Raw genomic sequence first — 18,370 nt, forward strand, 5'->3', positions numbered from 1 at the left:
GACAAAAGATTGTCTCAGTATTGAATTAACAATGGAACAAAGAGAGAATATTTCATACATAAACCAAAGGCCTGGAAATAATTATCAGAATAATTATCAACCGCCAAGACCGATTTACAATCAAAACCAGAATTATAACCGAAATATTCCATACAACAACCAACAAGGTCCTAGCAATCAACAAGTATCCAATAATACTTACAATCAGCAAAGACCGAATTTTCAAAACAAACCACCACAACAAACCGATGATAAAAAGCCGAATTTAGAAGATATGATGACGAAGCTAGTTGAAACTCAAACGCAGTTTTTCACATCTCAAAAACAAACAAATGAACAAAATGCTCAAGCATTTAGAAATCAACAAGCTTCTATTCAAAATCTGGAACAAGAAGTAAGTAACCTAGCAAGGTTAATAGGTGAAAGAAAACCGGGAAGTCTACCAAGCGATACAAATGCTAACCCCCGGAATGAAACAGCTAAAGCTATTACCACAAGAAGTGGTACAACACTTAAACCACCTGAAATACCTGTAACTTCTGATGAAACTATTCCTACTCCACAAGAACCACAACCTGATCAAGATAAGGAAAAAGAACCGGTAGTTGAAAAGGTTAATGAAGATAACACAGTTAAGGCTAAACCTTATGTTAAACCATACCAACCACCACTTCCTTACCCGAGTAAAATGAAGAAGGAAAAACTTGAAGCCGAGCAATCCAAATTCTTGGATATGTTTAAACAGATAAATGTAAATCTTCCTTTCATTGATGTGATTTCAGGAATGCCAAGGTATGCTAAATTCTTGAAAGATCTAATCTCAAATAGAAAGAAAATGGAAGAACTCTCGGCTGTTACTATGAATGCTAATTGTTCAGCAGTGCTGTTGAATAAGATACCAGAAAAACTATCTGATCCAGGAAGTTTCACAATTCCATGTTTTCTGGGTAGCCTTAGTTCAATAGAAGCATTAGCAGATTTAGGTGCTAGTATAAATCTAATGCCGTATTCACTATACGCTAAATTAGACCTTGGAGAATTAAAACCAACCAGAATAAGCATACAACTAGCCGATAGATCAATAAAATATCCTAGAGGGATAATGGAGAACATGCTAGTTAAAGTTGGTACTTTAGTATTTCCAGTAGATTTTGTTGTTTTGGACATGGAAGAAGATTCTCAAGTTCCTCTCATATTAGGAAGACCATTCTTAAACACGGCTAAAGCAATGATAGACGTGTTCGGTAAGAAACTGACCCTAAGTATAGAGGATGAGAGTGTTACCTTTTCAGTTGATAGAGCAATGCAACAACCACAATCTGCAGATGATACATGTTATTATATTCAAACTATAGATGCACATGCAGAATTATTAGAAGAATTTCCAGAATTACAAGGAACAGGAGAATGTTCTTTAGGAGAAGGAAATGAACCAATTGATGAAGCTGAAATGTTAGCTACACTTATAGCTAATGGATATGAACCAACAACAGAAGAAATTCAAATGCTAAAAGAAGAAGACAGATATCGATATAAATCATCGATAGAAGAACCTCCGAAATTAGAGTTAAAGCCACTTCCAAACCATTTGGAATACGCTTATTTACATGGTGAATCTGAATTACCTGTAATAATATCGTCTTCTCTTACTGAAAATGAGAAATCACAGCTCATTTCTGTGTTGAAAGCTCATAAACAAGCCATTGCATGGAAGATTCATGATATTAAAGGAATAAGTCCTTCGTATTGCACACATAAAATCCTTATGGAAGAAGGTCATAAAACGTATGTGCAACGCCAACGAAGACTAAATCCTAATATGCAAGATGTAGTTAAGAAAGAGATTATTAAACTGCTAGATGCAGGTTTGATATATCCAATCTCTGATAGTCCATGGGTAAGCCCAGTTCAATGCGTACCTAAGAAGGGTGGCATGACTGTCATCACAAATGAGAAAAATGAGCTTATTCCTACTAGGACTGTAACAGGATGGCGTGTGTGTATTGATTATAGAAAATTAAATGACGCCACCAGAAAAGATCACTTTCCCTTACCTTTCATAGATCAAATGTTGGAAAGATTAGCCGGAAATAGTTACTATTGTTTTCTAGATGGATTTTCCGGATATTTTCAAATTCCAATAGCACCCGAGGACCAAGAGAAAACCACATTCACGTGCCCTTATGGTACTTTTGCTTACAAACGCATGCCATTTGGACTTTGTAACGCCCCTGCAACCTTTCAAAGGTGTATGATGGCGATTTTTCACGACATGATAGAAGAATGCATGGAAGTATTCATGGATGACTTTTCAGTCTTCGGTGATACATTTAAATCATGTCTAGTAAATCTGGAACGAATGCTAATTAGATGCGAAAAATCAAATCTAGTACTTAATTGGGAGAAATGCCATTTCATGGTTAAAGAAGGCATCGTTCTTGGACATAAAATTTCAAAAGAAGGAATTGAAGTGGATAGAGCTAAAGTAGATGTAATTGCTAAACTTCCACATCCCACCAATGTTAGAGGAGTTAGGAGTTTTCTAGGGCATGCCGGTTTTTACCGACGTTTCATAAAAGATTTTTCTAAAATTGCCACTCCTATGAATAAACTCCTAGAAAAGGATGCGCCATTCATCTTTTCAGATGAATGTATCAAATCTTTTAATATACTTAAAGAAAAACTCACTAATGCGCCGATCATGATAACACCAAATTGGAATCTACCATTTGAACTAATGTGCGATGCAAGTGATTTTGCAATGGGAGCCGTTTTAGGACAGAGGATTGAAAAACGATTTCAACCTATATATTATGCTAGTAAGACATTACAAGGAGCACAAACGAACTATACAACTACTGAAAAAGAACTCCTTGCTATTGTCTTTGCTTTTGACAAATTCCGATCATATCTAGTTCTAGCAAAAACGGTGGTCTATACCGACCATTCTGCTCTTAAATACCTATTTTCAAAACAAGATGCTAAACCAAGATTAATCCGTTGGATCTTACTCTTACAAGAGTTTGATATTGAAATCCGAGATAAAAGAGGAGCAGAAAATCTCGCCGCTGATCATCTTTCTCGTCTTGAAAATCCCGAATTAGAAGTTCTGAATGAATCGGCCATACAAGACAACTTTCCTGATGAATATCTATTGAAGATAGATTATAAAGAAATCCCATGGTTTGCAGACTATGCAAACTACTTAGTTTGTGGATTCCTTGAAAAAGGATTATCGTACCAAAGACGAAAGAAATTCTTCAGTGATATAAAACACTATTTCTGGGAAGATCCACATCTGTTTAAAAGTTGTCCCGATGGAATAATACGCCGATGCGTATTTGGAGATGAAGCTAGTAAAATTTTAAACCATTGTCACACAGGACCAACAGGAGGGCATTATGGGCCTCAACTAACAGCAAGAAAAGTTTATGAAGCTGGATTCTATTGGCCTACAATTTACAAAGACGCACACCTTCTTTGCAAATCCTGTGATGCATGTCAAAGGGCCGGAAGAATAAGTCAACGCGATGAAATGCCACAAAATGTCATCCAAGTATGTGAAGTATTTGACATTTGGGGTATTGACTTTATGGGTCCATTTCCAAAATCTCATAATAATCTATATATACTCGTAGCCATTGATTATGTATCTAAATGGGCGGAAGCACAAGCTCTCCCAACTAACGATGCACGAGTTGTAGTAAACTTTTTAAAACGTCTTTTTGCAAGGTTTGGAACACCGAAAGCTTTAATAAGTGATCGGGGTACTCATTTTTGTAATAATCAACTTGAGAAAGTTCTTAAAAGATATGGAGTAACTCATAAAATCTCCACCGCATATCATCCACAAACAAGTGGACAAGTTGAAAATACCAACCGAGCTTTAAAACGTATTCTAGAGAAAACCGTAGGATCAAATCCGAAGGAATGGTCCATTAAATTGGAGGATGCACTCTGGGCTTTTAGAACAGCCTACAAAACTCCAATTGGAACCACACCTTTTAGACTTGTGTATGGAAAAGCATGTCATCTTCCAGTAGAAATTGAACACAAAGCATTTTGGGCTTTGAAGACATGTAATCTTGATTTACATGAAGCCGGACGTCTACGATTAAGTCAACTAAACGAATTAGAAGAATTAAGACATGAAGCATACGAAAATTCGTTAATCTATAAAGAAAGAACGAAGAAATGGCATGATAAAAGAATCAGAAGTTCAAAAGAATTTAAAGAAGGAGACAGAGTTCTTCTTTTCAATTCACGATTCAAGCTATTTCCTGGAAAATTGAAATCAAGATGGTCTGGACCATTCATAGTCAAAAGAGTTTTCCCATACGGAACGATAGAATTAATAAATTCAAATGGGATTGAATTTAAAGTTAATGGTCACAGAGTTAAACATTACATACAGGGTCCGATGGAAGTCGACAACGAAGTTAATCACAATTTCGACACCACAGCTAACTAAGTGTGGGGAGAATCAAGTCTTTAAAGGATAATATGTATTTCTGTTAGAGTTAGATTGTCTGTTTTCGTGTAGTTCTCGAAAATGGAACACGTATGGTCTTTCCCTAGCAGACCCTAAAGAACTAGTCTTCTCCCCCCATTCTGAATTTTTTTTTTAGGTTTTTACGAAATGAAGACTGCCTGTGAACTAAACCATGGTCTAATGCTACATGCTTTGATCACTAAAAGAAATAATGACATACTACCGAGTGAATTAGTATCAGTAATCAGAGAAAGAATGGACGGAGTTAGAAAAGGATCCAGATGCGAAGATAATAAGTTACAATTTGGTAAAGGAAAATCAAAATCCGCAGCGAAAAGAAGAGCACGACACCTAGAAAAATGTCACAAATGCGGAAAATGGTCACATGGAGGTAAATGTTCAAATAATCAAACCTATTCAAATACCGAATTTGTTACTTTATGCAGAGACGGACCGTTCATATGTTTAGAAGAAAAGACAATGAATGCTCGAGGTTACGCCTATGCAGCCATGGAAAACCAATTAAACCGACTATCTTATGAATATAATAGATCATATAACTAAGAAATCTATTTCACAGGTATGTCTGTACAGTTTTTATTTTTATTTTTAACCTTTTGATAATAAACGCTAATTTGTTCGCTAAAAAGTATTAAATTGGTATTAAATAAAATTAGGTTTGGCGACCGAAATTATTGATATCCTTCAAAAATTTATTACATCACTGCGAAATTTAACGTTTATTCTTAAGGTATAAATATCTTTAATCAATCAACCCAAAATATTTTAAAAATTCGTCATGAGTTAAATTAGGTCTTGGAACCGAAATTACTTTACCGAAAAGAGGGGCGCATATTTTTGATAATATTTGATTGATTAAAGTGGGATAAAAAGACAAAAAGATTTTTAATTTATTTTTACCATGTTTTTAAAATTAATATTTAAATCTTAAATTAATATTGTAAACTTTGTAAAAACAATATATTTAAAATTGTAAATATTTGAAAAATTAATATAAGTTTGATATGAATTTATGAATTTTTAAATTAAGTTTGGTGTGAATTTTTAATTTTTAAAATATGAATTTTAATTTTATGCATTTCAAATTTTAAGTTTGGTGTGAATTTTTAATTTTTAATTTTTTAATTTTGAATTTTATATTTAAGTTGTGTGAATTTAAAAACAAAAATTTGCTTTATCTCATTAAGTTAAAAATATGATTTTTAAAATTCGTCGTAAGTTGAAGACTAGGTCTTTGAACCGAAATTGCTTTACCCGAGGGAGGGACGAGAACTTTTATTATCATTATTTTTAATCTTATTGATTTAAAGTATGCCAAAAACATTGAAAAAACCCAAAAATCTTAGCTTTTAAAACAATCGCTACAAAAAGACAAATTTTAAAAATTTTGTCGAGGGACGGACTAGGACATCAATCCGAAACGACCTCGTCCTAAATAACAAGGGAAACAAAATTTTAAAATTAATTTCTTAATTGCTTTATAAGTTAAAGATTATAAAAAAAAAAAAAAAAAAAAAAAAAAAAAAAAAAAGTAACTCCGCGACTCGCGGAGTTTTGAGTGAAAACCTCCGCGACTCGCGGAGGGACAAAATTACAGAAAAAAAATATAAGGAGCTGCTCGATCAGTTTACTCCCACCACCAAAAACACAGAAATTTTCTGCGAAAAGAACCCCCGAAAAACCCACGAAAATCATCCCAAAAACTCGATTTTTCACCGTTAATCTTCAAATTTTTCACTACAATCATGTTGAGAAGGATGATATCTAGGAACTACTCAAGAAAACAGGTACAATTACACCCCAAATCACCTTTAAATCCGAATTTTAGTGTGTTCTTGAGCATATTTTCATAATTTGAATTTTGTTAATTTTTAGTGTAATTAGTGTTAAATTGTTAGTATATTATGCATGTATAACCTAGATTGATGCTTGTTAACATGATTTGAAGCCAAAAACTTCAAAATCTTTAGAATCTAGGGTTTGTGTTCTTGAGCAATTTGGGGCTTTTTGATATAAACAGGTTATGGCCGATTTTTGTCATGAATTGTTGCTAAATTGAGTAGTGTAACATGTCTAGGTAGTTAAATGATCCAAACTTTGAGCCTAAACATGATTTTGAGAATTAAAGTGGACTTTTTCAAGTCCAAGATTCATGAACTTGATTTTTGAAAGATAATGCCATTTGAGACTTGTTTATTTGCTAGTAATGATTATTTTGACATGTTATTTGAGTTGAATGCTTATGAACTTGGCGAAAATTTTCGTATATGCTTATTTGAAAAAGTGTAGATTTGATAAAAATGTGAAAATAAGCTTAAGTTTGATATAAATTGATAATGTCATTGTAATTATTTTGATTGATGATTTTGCTGACACTAATGCATATTTGGATGCACAAAATTTGTGTTTGATGTGTTTTGCAGACTGAAAGGGGTGAATCTTCATCCCAAGCCCGCCATGCTCCTGCTGAGAACTTGGAACAACAGGAGGTAGATAACTACTACAAGCAGGATGTACCTCATCCAGTCATGACCTTTTCAGATATGCACTTGGAACAGTTACACCCGAACCTGCGATTTGACAGACTTTGGATAGATTATCCAAAATATCAACGGGGTTTGCATACTCTTCACTCTAAGGTTGTTGAGGTACCAAGGGTCATAGAATGGGGACCCTTGGAAGCTGTAGAATTGGCCGGGCCAATTAGGGAATTACTGGTACAGAGGTATGGTAATTCTTCTTTTAATGACTGGATATGTTTATTCACCATACGCAGACCTGTATATAAAGTATGGTGTGAAGAGTTGTTATGTAGTATAGAGTTGAATGATCGGGTAGCCAGTTTAACCGATCGTTCTTTTGTTAGATTTTTGTTAGGCGGTTCGATGCGCCACATGTCTTTACTAGACATGGCTCAGGCTTTACGTATATATACGCCTGAGGAATTAGCGTCTGCCGATTGTAGAGGATTGATACTAAACGGTAGGAAAATAGATGAGAATTTTGATACACACGGTGTGTGGAGTCAAATGACAAGCCACCACCGTTTTAAAGGGGGAAACTACTCTTATTTGGATATAGATAGAGCCGAATTAAGAGTAATACATAGGTTTTTAGCTAACTCGATTACACAAAGGGGTAAAAACAAAGAAAAGGTAAATGAACAAGATTTGTTTTACCATATGTGTATTCGAGACCCACACAGCGCTGTAAGTATACCATATTGTGTGGGTTATTATTTATCAGCTATGGTTCGGGGGATGCGTCCACATAGCATAATAGGAGGTGGTATTTTTATTACTTTGATTGGTGAATATCTCGGTGTGGATATAAGTCGGGGGGGATTATTAGTAGAAGAGCCGGAACCCCGCGACACTATAGGTTTAAATGTATACCATGGTGCGAAAGTGTTGAAGCGGCGAAATAACGCCGCAGTACGATACAATGGTAGACATCCACAGGTAGAGAGAAACCAGGAACAAGGTAATGTAGGAGGGGGGAACCAGATGCAAGAAATGCAAAGGTTTATAGCTTCTCAGGAATACGAAAATGCTAGACAGAGAGCATTTGAAGATTGGCAAGTTCATCAGAACCAGATCATAGCGCATTGCCAACACATAGGTAGAAACTATATTCCTACACCGAAACCCGTCTTCCCTCCTTGGTCGATAGAGATGCAGCCACCATATCCTACGTATGACCCTGCCGAGGCATTCTATAGCACTTATGGTTATGCGTGGAACCCCTATTGGTACCAATATCATCCTTAGTTTACTTATTTTTATTTTTATTTTGTAATTTGTAATTATTGATATGTTTAATATTTTTTGTTAATATTGTAATCATTTTTATATTTATCTAACTTTTATTCTTAGATTTTAATAATTTTTGAATGTGGGGTAATATACCAAACTTCAAAAATATGTATATATGTTTGCAGTTTATCTTATGTACACAACAGGGTAAAACAACGCATTTTCAAAGACTGGCATTAAGTTCAGCAAAAGCAAGTAATTTTGACGACAATGATGCAAAATACATGTGAAATAACAACAAGACGGAATGAACAAATGACGTGCACCATTTATCATTCAGCAAACAAACGCCAATATATTTGGAAACTTTGGTAAAAATTTAATCATTTTCACACAAATCACCCTCAATAATTTAAATTGTTACTGATTTCTTGCAAATGAGGGCATTGCAAGTTCTTAAGTGTGGGAAGGGATTAAATTCTTTCGGATTTTAAAATTTTTATATTAAACACTTGGTTACCATTAAAAATACTAGTAAAGCAGTAGTTGTATTAGAATCTAGTGCTCTCTGATAAAAAGAACAGCCCTAGTCTTATATACTGACTACCCAATTCTAGTAAAATTTTTCGAAATTTTCAATTAAATGAATTAAAATCATGTTTATACATATTTATGAACGATAAAACTAGGTTTTAACACCGAAATTATTGTTACCTCGGAAAGGACATAAATTGAGAAACAAACTAAAATGTTAAAATTCATTTAAAATGGAATAGAGGACGATAAAAAGAAAAATAAAAAGCCAAGTGTGGGAAAATTTACCAAGTTATTTTAAACATATGCCACATATATTTGTAACAAATAACTGAAAATACTTTTGCTTTGAACTAAACTAAACTGTTTTACCCAATGAAAGAAAAGAAGAGATGGATCTACACGATGAATCAATTCCATCATTAAAAGGAAGTAAAGTCTTCCGAAAAAGACACGCGCTTTTTGATTTAGGTCATGAAGTTGTCGTCCAGACCAGCTGTAGGTTGACGAAAAATCTAGAAAAGTCATCACTAAAATCAGCAGGAAATCCACGGACCTCAGCATTAAACAGGGTCGCCAAGTGGTCAGATTTATCCTAACCATGAGAAGGATTTATCAAGTACAATGGGGGGCACCGTGCAAATTAGCTGGATAAGACTAATGAATCAGATCCCCAGAAAGGATAATCTCCTTAAAGATTAAAAATCAGCTTTTAAGACTGATATTACTCAATCCTTGAGATTGACCTTAAAGATTGAGAATTACAAACTCATGGAATTCAATGATATCTAAACTCGAGCTTAAACGAAAAAATATTTTGATCAAAATTATAAACCGATTTGTTTTCTGAAAACCCTATTTTCAATGCGTTCATTACCATTGAACGTAAAATCCTAGGAATTCACCTGGAATTCATTAGGTCACCTGAACTAAATCGGGTGTCAACCGTAAGAACGGTGGTTGCATAGCATGGTCAAAGACAGGACCTCGTGCCAAACCGACAAATTATAAGGGTGAGCTTTACTATTGCTCCTACCAAGGATAGTAATTGCGTCCGACACGTTATAGACCATAATCAAAAGCATGTCACGGGACATTGCCTTAACAGTTGCTTGTTCAACGCTTTCCTTTACAACCGGACGGTAGTTTACCGAAAGGTAATATACGGAACAAGTAAACTGGACGTGTTGCTTTCCAAATACAAGGTTAGCAAGTGGGGGACACAAAACCGCAAGTTTTGAGCTAAAATTTTCAAATCTGAAACCCACCAAACCCACAAAAATATTTTGCAAACACCGGTAAAGGGTTATTCCGGAAAACTTATCTAGGGTAAAAACTAGATTTAATTTTCAAAAGATCAAATGTTTTCATAAAGATCCAATTTCCTTAATGGATCTAAATTTTTATAGTCATGTGGGACTGTAAACCATATCGTTACTACCATTGTTTATACCGCTGTATAGAAATCACTGATGTACAAAGTGTGAAGAATAAAGAAGTGATTCTAGTATTTCAAGACAATATTGCTTGAGGACAAGCAACGCTCAAGTGTGGGAATATTTGATAATGCTAAAAACGAACATATATTTCATAGCATTATTCCTCAAGAAAGACAAGCTTTTAGTTGCAATTGTTCTATTTACAAGTGATATTCGTTTAAATAATAAAAGGTGAAGACAAAAGACAGATTCGACGATTTGAAGACGCAAACGACCAAAAAGCTCAAAAGAACAAAAGACAATCAAAAAGGTTCCAATTATTGATAAGAAACGTCTCGAAATCACAAGAGTACAAGATTCAAAACGCAAAGTACAAGATATTAAATTGTACGCGAGGACGTTCGAAAAACCGGAACCGGGACCAGAGTCAACTCTTAACGCTCGACGCAACGGACTAAAAATTACAAGTTAACTATATATATAAATATAATATAATATATAATTAATTATATTAATTATATATATATTATATATATATATTTAAAACCGTCGGCAGCAGGAAACTCCAAGGGTGTAAACTGAAAATACCTCTCCGCGACTCGCGGAGTTTGAAGGCCATTTTGCCGCGAGTCGCGGAGCCCCAAAAATCATTCCTGGCTATAAATCAACCCGAATTCTGATCAAAATAATATCATATTTTCATCTCTCTCTCAATATATACGAGTAATATATATTTATATTTATAATTTATATTTTAATTTTAATTATAATTCTAATAATAAGGATATGTTAGCAAATGTTGTAAGGGTGTAAGTCGAAATTCTGTCCGTGTAACGCTACGCTATTTTTAATCATTGTAAGTTATGTTCAACCTTTTTACATTAATGTCTCGTAGCTAAGTTATTATTATGCTTATTTAAAACGAAGTAATCATGATGTTGGGCTAATTACTAAAATTGGGTAATTGGGCTTTGTACCATAATTGGGGTTTGGACAAAAGAACGACACTTGTGGAAACTAGGCTATGGGCTATTAATGGGCTTTATATTTGTTTAACTAAATGAAAGTTTGTTAATGTTAATATAAAGATTTACAATTGGGCGTCCCTATAAATTACCATATACACTCGATCGGACACGATGGGCGGGGTATTTATATGTACGAATAATCGTTCATTTAACCGGACACGGGAATGGATTAATAGCCACTAGAATAATTAAAACAGGGGTGAAATTACATTCAAGGGTAATTGGTGTAATTGTTAACAAAGTAGTAAAACCTTGGTTTACACGCAGTCGATAACCTGGTGTATTCATTAAACAAAGTATTAAAACCTTGTTACAATTCGAATCCCCAATTAGTTGGAATATTTATCTTCGGGTATAATAATAATTTGACAAGGACACTTGCAATTTATATTTATGACTGATGGACTGTTATGGACGAAAACCAGACGGACTTATTGAATAATCCAGGACAAAGGACAATTAACCCATGGGCATAAAACTAAAATCAACACGTCAAACATCATGATTACGGAAGTTTAAATAAGCATAATTCTTTTATATCATATTTTATTTCCTTTATTTTATATTTAATTGCACTTCTAATTATCGCACTTTTATTTATTGTTATTTCATTTTATCGCACTTTTAATTATCGTACTTTTTAATTATCGCAATTTAATTTTATCGCATTATTATTATTTGCAATTTCATTATCGTTATTTACTTTACGCTTTAATTTAAAGTCTTGTATTTATTTAATATTTTACATTAGGTTTTAGCTGCGACTAAAATCTTAAAATCGACAAACCGGTCATTAAACGGTAAAAACCCCCCTTTATAATAATAATATTATTTATATATATATATTTGTATTTTTATAAAAGTAAACTAATATAGCGTTGAGCTTTGCTTAAAGATTTCCCTGTGGAACGAACCGGACTTACTAAAAACTACACTACTGTACGATTAGGTACACTGCCTATAAGTGTTGTAGCAAGGTTTAAGTATATCCATTCTATAAATAAATAAATATCTTGTGTAAAATTGTATCGTATTTAATAGTATTTTCTGCTAAAATTTAATAACTATTTTATATACACCTCGCGAAACATCAATTATCCACAGATCTAAAAGGTTAAATGTTACTGATTATATCTGTTATTATATTGCTGATCATGATACACTTGATCTTGTACAGTTATTTGCTTTGTGTATTTGCATGAGCATGCATTTCTGAATTAGTTTGCATTCATGTGTTAGTTGCATGTGCATTTATATTTCATCTTTTAAGTCCACAACTCAGTTCTGGGTAAGGTTTACTGTGAAAGGAACCTTAGGTTTCTTATTGTTTTGAATATAAGTTGTTTTGAGCTTAAAGGAACAAAGCGTGATGTTTTTTATTGTGGAGATCAGTCCCAGGGGGAGTTAGTGTAAATGGGTAAAAGTCTGATATTGAAAAGTGTTAAGTTTTAAAAGTTTTCAAATGTCAGACCACCGGCCGACAGTCCTTACATCCGGCCGATGGACTCAGACCCTCGCCCGAGTGTCAAGACCATCGGGCCGACGGACTTGACCATCGGCCGATGGTCACTGACAGGGTATAAAAGGACCCAGCGACGAACGGGTCAGTCACTCTGGCCAAAATTGTGTGATTTTACCCTAATTTTCTGAAGTTAAGGAGAAAGGTTTTGATCCAGTTTTTATTATTCATCTTTTCTTTGTGATCTTAGCGCCGTAAACAAGGTAACATAACTCTTAATCGTTTGTTTGTAATCGATGATTTAGTGTTCGAAGTATAAACTTTAAATCGGATGAGTTTTATTTGAGATCTGTTGAAATTGATGTTTGATGTATGATAAACGGCCCCTTTAGCATCTGTTATAACAGGAATTTGAACTAGAAACGTCAAATCGGACGATTTGATCAATTTCGAGTCACAGATCTGATGAACTACCTCCGGCCGAGGGTCTCTGACCATCGACCGATGGCGTCCATCGATCGGCCGGACATCTTGTCACTCGGCCGAAGGTCGTTATTTGACCAGTGTGTGTATGTGGTTAGACCATCTGCCGTAGGTCTAGACCATCGGACCGATGGTCTCCACCATCGACCGATGGTCATTCTGTTGGACCGATGGTAGATTATTTTGATTAATTTTCATTGAATGATTGGTCTCTGATAATTTCTGTGATGCCCATCTAATGCTAGTGTTTGTAGTTTGTATTAGAATGTCAGGTGGCTCATTTGTTGGTCAATGGATGTTCAACATCGACCGTAGGAGAATCCTAGCTAGATATCGACCAATCTTAGTAGAACAAAAGGTCATTGCGACTCGACAGACTTATAGTCCTTGGGAACAGATTGGGTGTCAGGCTTTCATAGATATTGGGGATTATTACTGTCCTGCTCTACTTAGAGAATTTTACGCCAATGTTGCTTTAGAGGATGGTAAGAAGAAGTTTGTACACTCGGGTCTATTTAATCAACAGTATAGGTGGACTTTAGAGGAATTCTCAAACCTGTTAAACGTTCCTCATACTGGGGTTAAGATACTGTACCCTAGCAAAGATATCAGAAAGATTCCCAGTAGATTCAGATTGTCAGATGTTATTGTTAGGATATGCAAGCCAGAGAAGGTAGTGTATACTGGTAGAGTTGAGGTTAGTGATGAAGATATCTTGCCACAATATGAGATACATTTGAGAATCATCAAAAGAAATGTGACTTTTAGGAGAGAAGGAGATCATTTGCTGTCTGGTACTGAAGTCTTGTTTCTATATTGCCTACTAGAGGGTATTCAAGTGAATGTGGGACACTTTCTCATTCATGTGATGAAAGATTTTCTTGAATCAGAAGAACCATTCCCATATGCAGCTTTACTGTATAACTTGTTTGAGAAACTTGGTGTGATTCAACATGAAGAAAAGTTAGTGCCAGAGGATCCCATAATGGGATGATTGATTCTGATGTTATGTTTATGTTTGATTATTTTCAGATTATTGTGTAATTTGATAATGCTAGCCTGTTAGCATTGATACGGTATCTTATGTCTGTAATGATCTAACTTTGAACATGTGATTATGTAACCGTGATCATATTAATGTGATATGTTCTGTGATGATAAATCAGTGATACTTAATTACTCATGAATTTAACGCTGATTAAGAATTGTGTTTGCAGTTTTTGTTAATCATGTCAGGTGCACAAATGGATCAAGAACAAGCTGTCCACAGTTCTGAGACTGAATCATCAGGGGGACCCACATCTGCTAGTCTTCCAGGGTTGAAGGCGAGCCCTAACTCTAATCTGATGGCGTGTCTAAATGACAAAGGTCCAAATGCTAGCAAGTACAAGACTGTGATTGAATTTTTGAAACGTTCAAGGATATTTGCTGCGGTGTCAATGCCATGTACTGCTTACTATTCTCATCAGAGAGAATTCTGGGCTAACGCTAGAGTGGAAACTGTTGATAATAAGCCTGTGATAGTAAGTCGAGTATGTGATCAAGAGGTTAAGATATCTGAGTATACTATACGGAACACGTTTTTATTTGAGGATGATGAGAAAATACCCAAGAGACTGTCGAAGACTAAGATTACTGGATGTGTGCTGAGATGTGAGTATGCTGGTGATATTACACGTGCTACGATCAAAAGAAGCGGATTTACTCCACCGTACAGATATCTGTCTTTAGTGATTGTTAAGTGTTTGAGTACGTTACAAGGCGGATTTGATGAGCTGAGTGAGATTTATCAGGGAATGTTTGCTGCCTTGATTCTGAAAGCTGATTTCAATTTTTCGGGTGTTATCTTTGATCTGTTGATGGAGAATGTTACGAGCCTACAATACTTGATTTATCCGAGGTTCCTGCAGATAATGATTAATGCTCAAACTATGGATCTACCGAGATCAAAGAAGGACGTCATCAAGCTGAAACATATGACTGATCTTACGTTTAATCGATTAAATCAGAAGAAGAGTGCTAGTGATGGAAAGCTGGTGTGTCATCTTGCGAGGGAAGATTATCAATGTCCACCAGGCAAGAAGTGGAGGAATGAGAACAGTCTATCTGGTCATGAGCCTAATTTTGAGCTAGCAAACAGTGATGAAGAGGTTGATCAGCCGATGAATACTCAGGGTACAGGTGGTTCTAGTACTCGAGGTTTGGCTGATGAGCCCGTTGATGTTAATACTGGTACTGGTGAAGAAGCTCCTAGAGGTGAGAGGAGACGTCTGGTAGAAGATGAAGGTTCTCAGGTTTCAACAAAGATGAGACCGAGCAAGAGGTTTAAGTTGGTTTTGAAGAATCCAGGTGGTTCTGCTACAGGTGCTACACAAAGAACTGCACCTACTCAAGCACAAAGTCAACAACAGCAACAAAGTCAGCCACGGCAACAAACTCAACCGCAACATCAATCACCGCCAATTGTTCAACAATTGTCTCAAGAGACTGTGTCTACTCCAACTCCGGAGGCACCACATACAGGAGCAGAAGGAGGAGTTAGTTCATCTGCGCTTCAGAATCTGAATGATTTGTATGTTCAAGCTATGGCTGATAATCTGAGAATGAAGAAGGATATGGATGAGAAAGTGGAGGAGTTGAGAGAAGAGAATCGTGTGAAAACTGAGGATGTTACTAGGTTGAGAACTCAGGTTGATTTGTTACAAAAGAAAGTTGGTGATCAATCATTGTTGTTAACTGCTGCAAAGAAAGAAGCTTCTGAAGCTAGAGAGGTGGCAGAGTCAGCTTTGGCTAGGATTACTGCTTGGGAAGAGAAGTTTGATCTGGTTGAATTGCCAGAGGGAGAAACTGATGTTCAAATGGTGGTGGCTCCTGGTACTTCAAAAGAAACAGCACTGTCAGTAATTCCTTTACAAATTGATTATAGTTTTAGTGAATTCTTGTCTAAACAGGATGAGCTCAAGCATTCTGTTGTTTATGATGATTTAGAGGAGGGGGAGATCCCTCACAACTTCACCAGAGCTGAGCTGGACGAGCTGGTGCGTCTAGAGCAAGAAGAAGCTAAAGCTGCTGACGCACAGTTCGATGATCCTCCATCAGAGGATGATTCTTTTGGCCCTGAGATTTCTAAGGATATCGATGATGGGGAAGTTGATGGTTTAATGGAAGATGTTACTTTTGAAGAATATCCTACGTATATGAATGATAGGAATGAAGATCTTCCTGGTTTTGAGGAGTTGTTTAGAACAGATGACGAAGTTTTGAATCGAAGGTGTAAAGAGAAAGAGAGAACTGAGGTTTTGCCTGAAGGGTTCTTGCCAGTCAAGTATAATGATGAGGTTGCTGCGAAGTTAGAAGCTGACTGGCGTGATATCTTGAGGATTCGAAAGTATTGTGAAAAACCGAAGCTTGAGCCAAAGTATTTGAAGATGATAAATTTGAGGAAAGGTGCGAAAGGAAGGATCTTGGCCTGGGCATACATTGAAGAATTCAACATGTTTGCAATTAAACGAGAGTTTGGAGTTGACTACATCAAACATGGTCATGAGTTCAAGTCACTGCCGTATTTTGAGCTTATGCAGATTGCCAGGTTAAAGATGTTGTATTGTGGAATGAACGATCGCTCATCATTGTTGGTTAAGAAAATTCGAATCGCGTACAATTCGAATAACTGGAAGGATTTTAGACCACAGTATCCGAGGATTAAGTACAGGGTTGATCCTATTAGTGGAGTATCTCGACAAATTTTGAAGTATAAGCCGGCAAAGACTATGAAGAAGGTTCCGTTAAGAAAATTGCCGCAGAATTGGAGTCAGAGATTTCGTTGGTGGTTTTATGATGATCGTTCTGAGGAAGCTGTGATTGTTTTAGATAAGCTGAAGGAAGATGATATCGATTGTATTCGTGTGTTGGATCCGATCTGGTTAAGGAACTGTACCGAAGCTGATATTTTTACTTTGTACTATAACCGTATGCTTTATCGTCGTGAAAACAGGGTACAGGCTGAACAGTATGTTAAAGTGGCTAAGCTGTGCTACTTGAACAACATGGTGATCGATCCGTATGATGACTGAAGTCTTATGGAATAGAACTAGGTCTTAGGGGGAGTTTGTTGGTGCATAAATCCCGAGTTCTATTACGTTTATTGTTCTATTTGTTATGTACTTGATATTTCAGTCATATATGTACGTGGACACTTATACTTTGTGTTTATGATGCTTAGTATAATGTCGTGAATAGGTCAAGCAGTCGGTTGGCTGCTCAAGACCATCGACCGATGGTAGGGACCATCGGTCGAGGGACTGTCACCATCGGCCGAAGGTCCCAGACCACCGGCCGATGGTCACTGTATTTAGTATAAATACGGGTTTCGTGGTTTTGTGTTAGGCTACACACCATAAACCCTTAGGCCGTCGTATTACTTGCTGCTAATCGTCCCAAAACCCTTACCAACCGAATACACAGTCTTAGGCATCAATTCTATCAATTATTCATTGGTTAATTTGATCCCGTTAGTCTAATATGTATTCGACTCATTCTAATTAGTGTTTCCGCCATTAATCTAGATACAACGTATGATCTAAGGTCCGAATTACATCTTCAAGAGTGACCCAGGTTCGAGTCTAACAACTAACCTTGCCTTTCAACAAAAAAAAAAAAAAAAAAAAAATGATATGTTTCAAAAAAATTTTGGTAACAGAATGTTAATTTTGCTTTTTATTTGTTTCAGCCTGAATGTATTTATCTCAACATTGTGGTTATTTTTTGTTTTTACTTCCAATGTTTTTTTATGGTTTTATGTACTAAAAAAGGGTAAGCGTAGATTAAAGCTTTGGATGTTAAACTTTCGGTTGTAAAATATGATTAATATTGTATGTAGTAGTTTGTGATTGTTATTTGGTAATGTGATTGAATGCTCTTTAGTTTGATTTCTACAGTTTATCAGGTAATGCGTACATATATGTGAACATATGCATGAATTTAAAGAGTTTGCATGTGAACATATGTGTTGTATTCTAAAGTTTTATATGTAATGAAATTGTATGCTAAAGTTTTTAACTTTAAAAGCTGTATGCTATGTATTATAAGTTTTGTATTACAAATTAAGATTGTGGTTGTTTGTGTTAAGATTGTGGTTATTCATATGTGTTAAAACTGTA

This window comes from Rutidosis leptorrhynchoides, chromosome 1, assembly GCF_046630445.1.
Source record: "Rutidosis leptorrhynchoides isolate AG116_Rl617_1_P2 chromosome 1, CSIRO_AGI_Rlap_v1, whole genome shotgun sequence".
NCBI classification, from domain to species: Eukaryota; Viridiplantae; Streptophyta; class Magnoliopsida; order Asterales; family Asteraceae; genus Rutidosis; species Rutidosis leptorrhynchoides.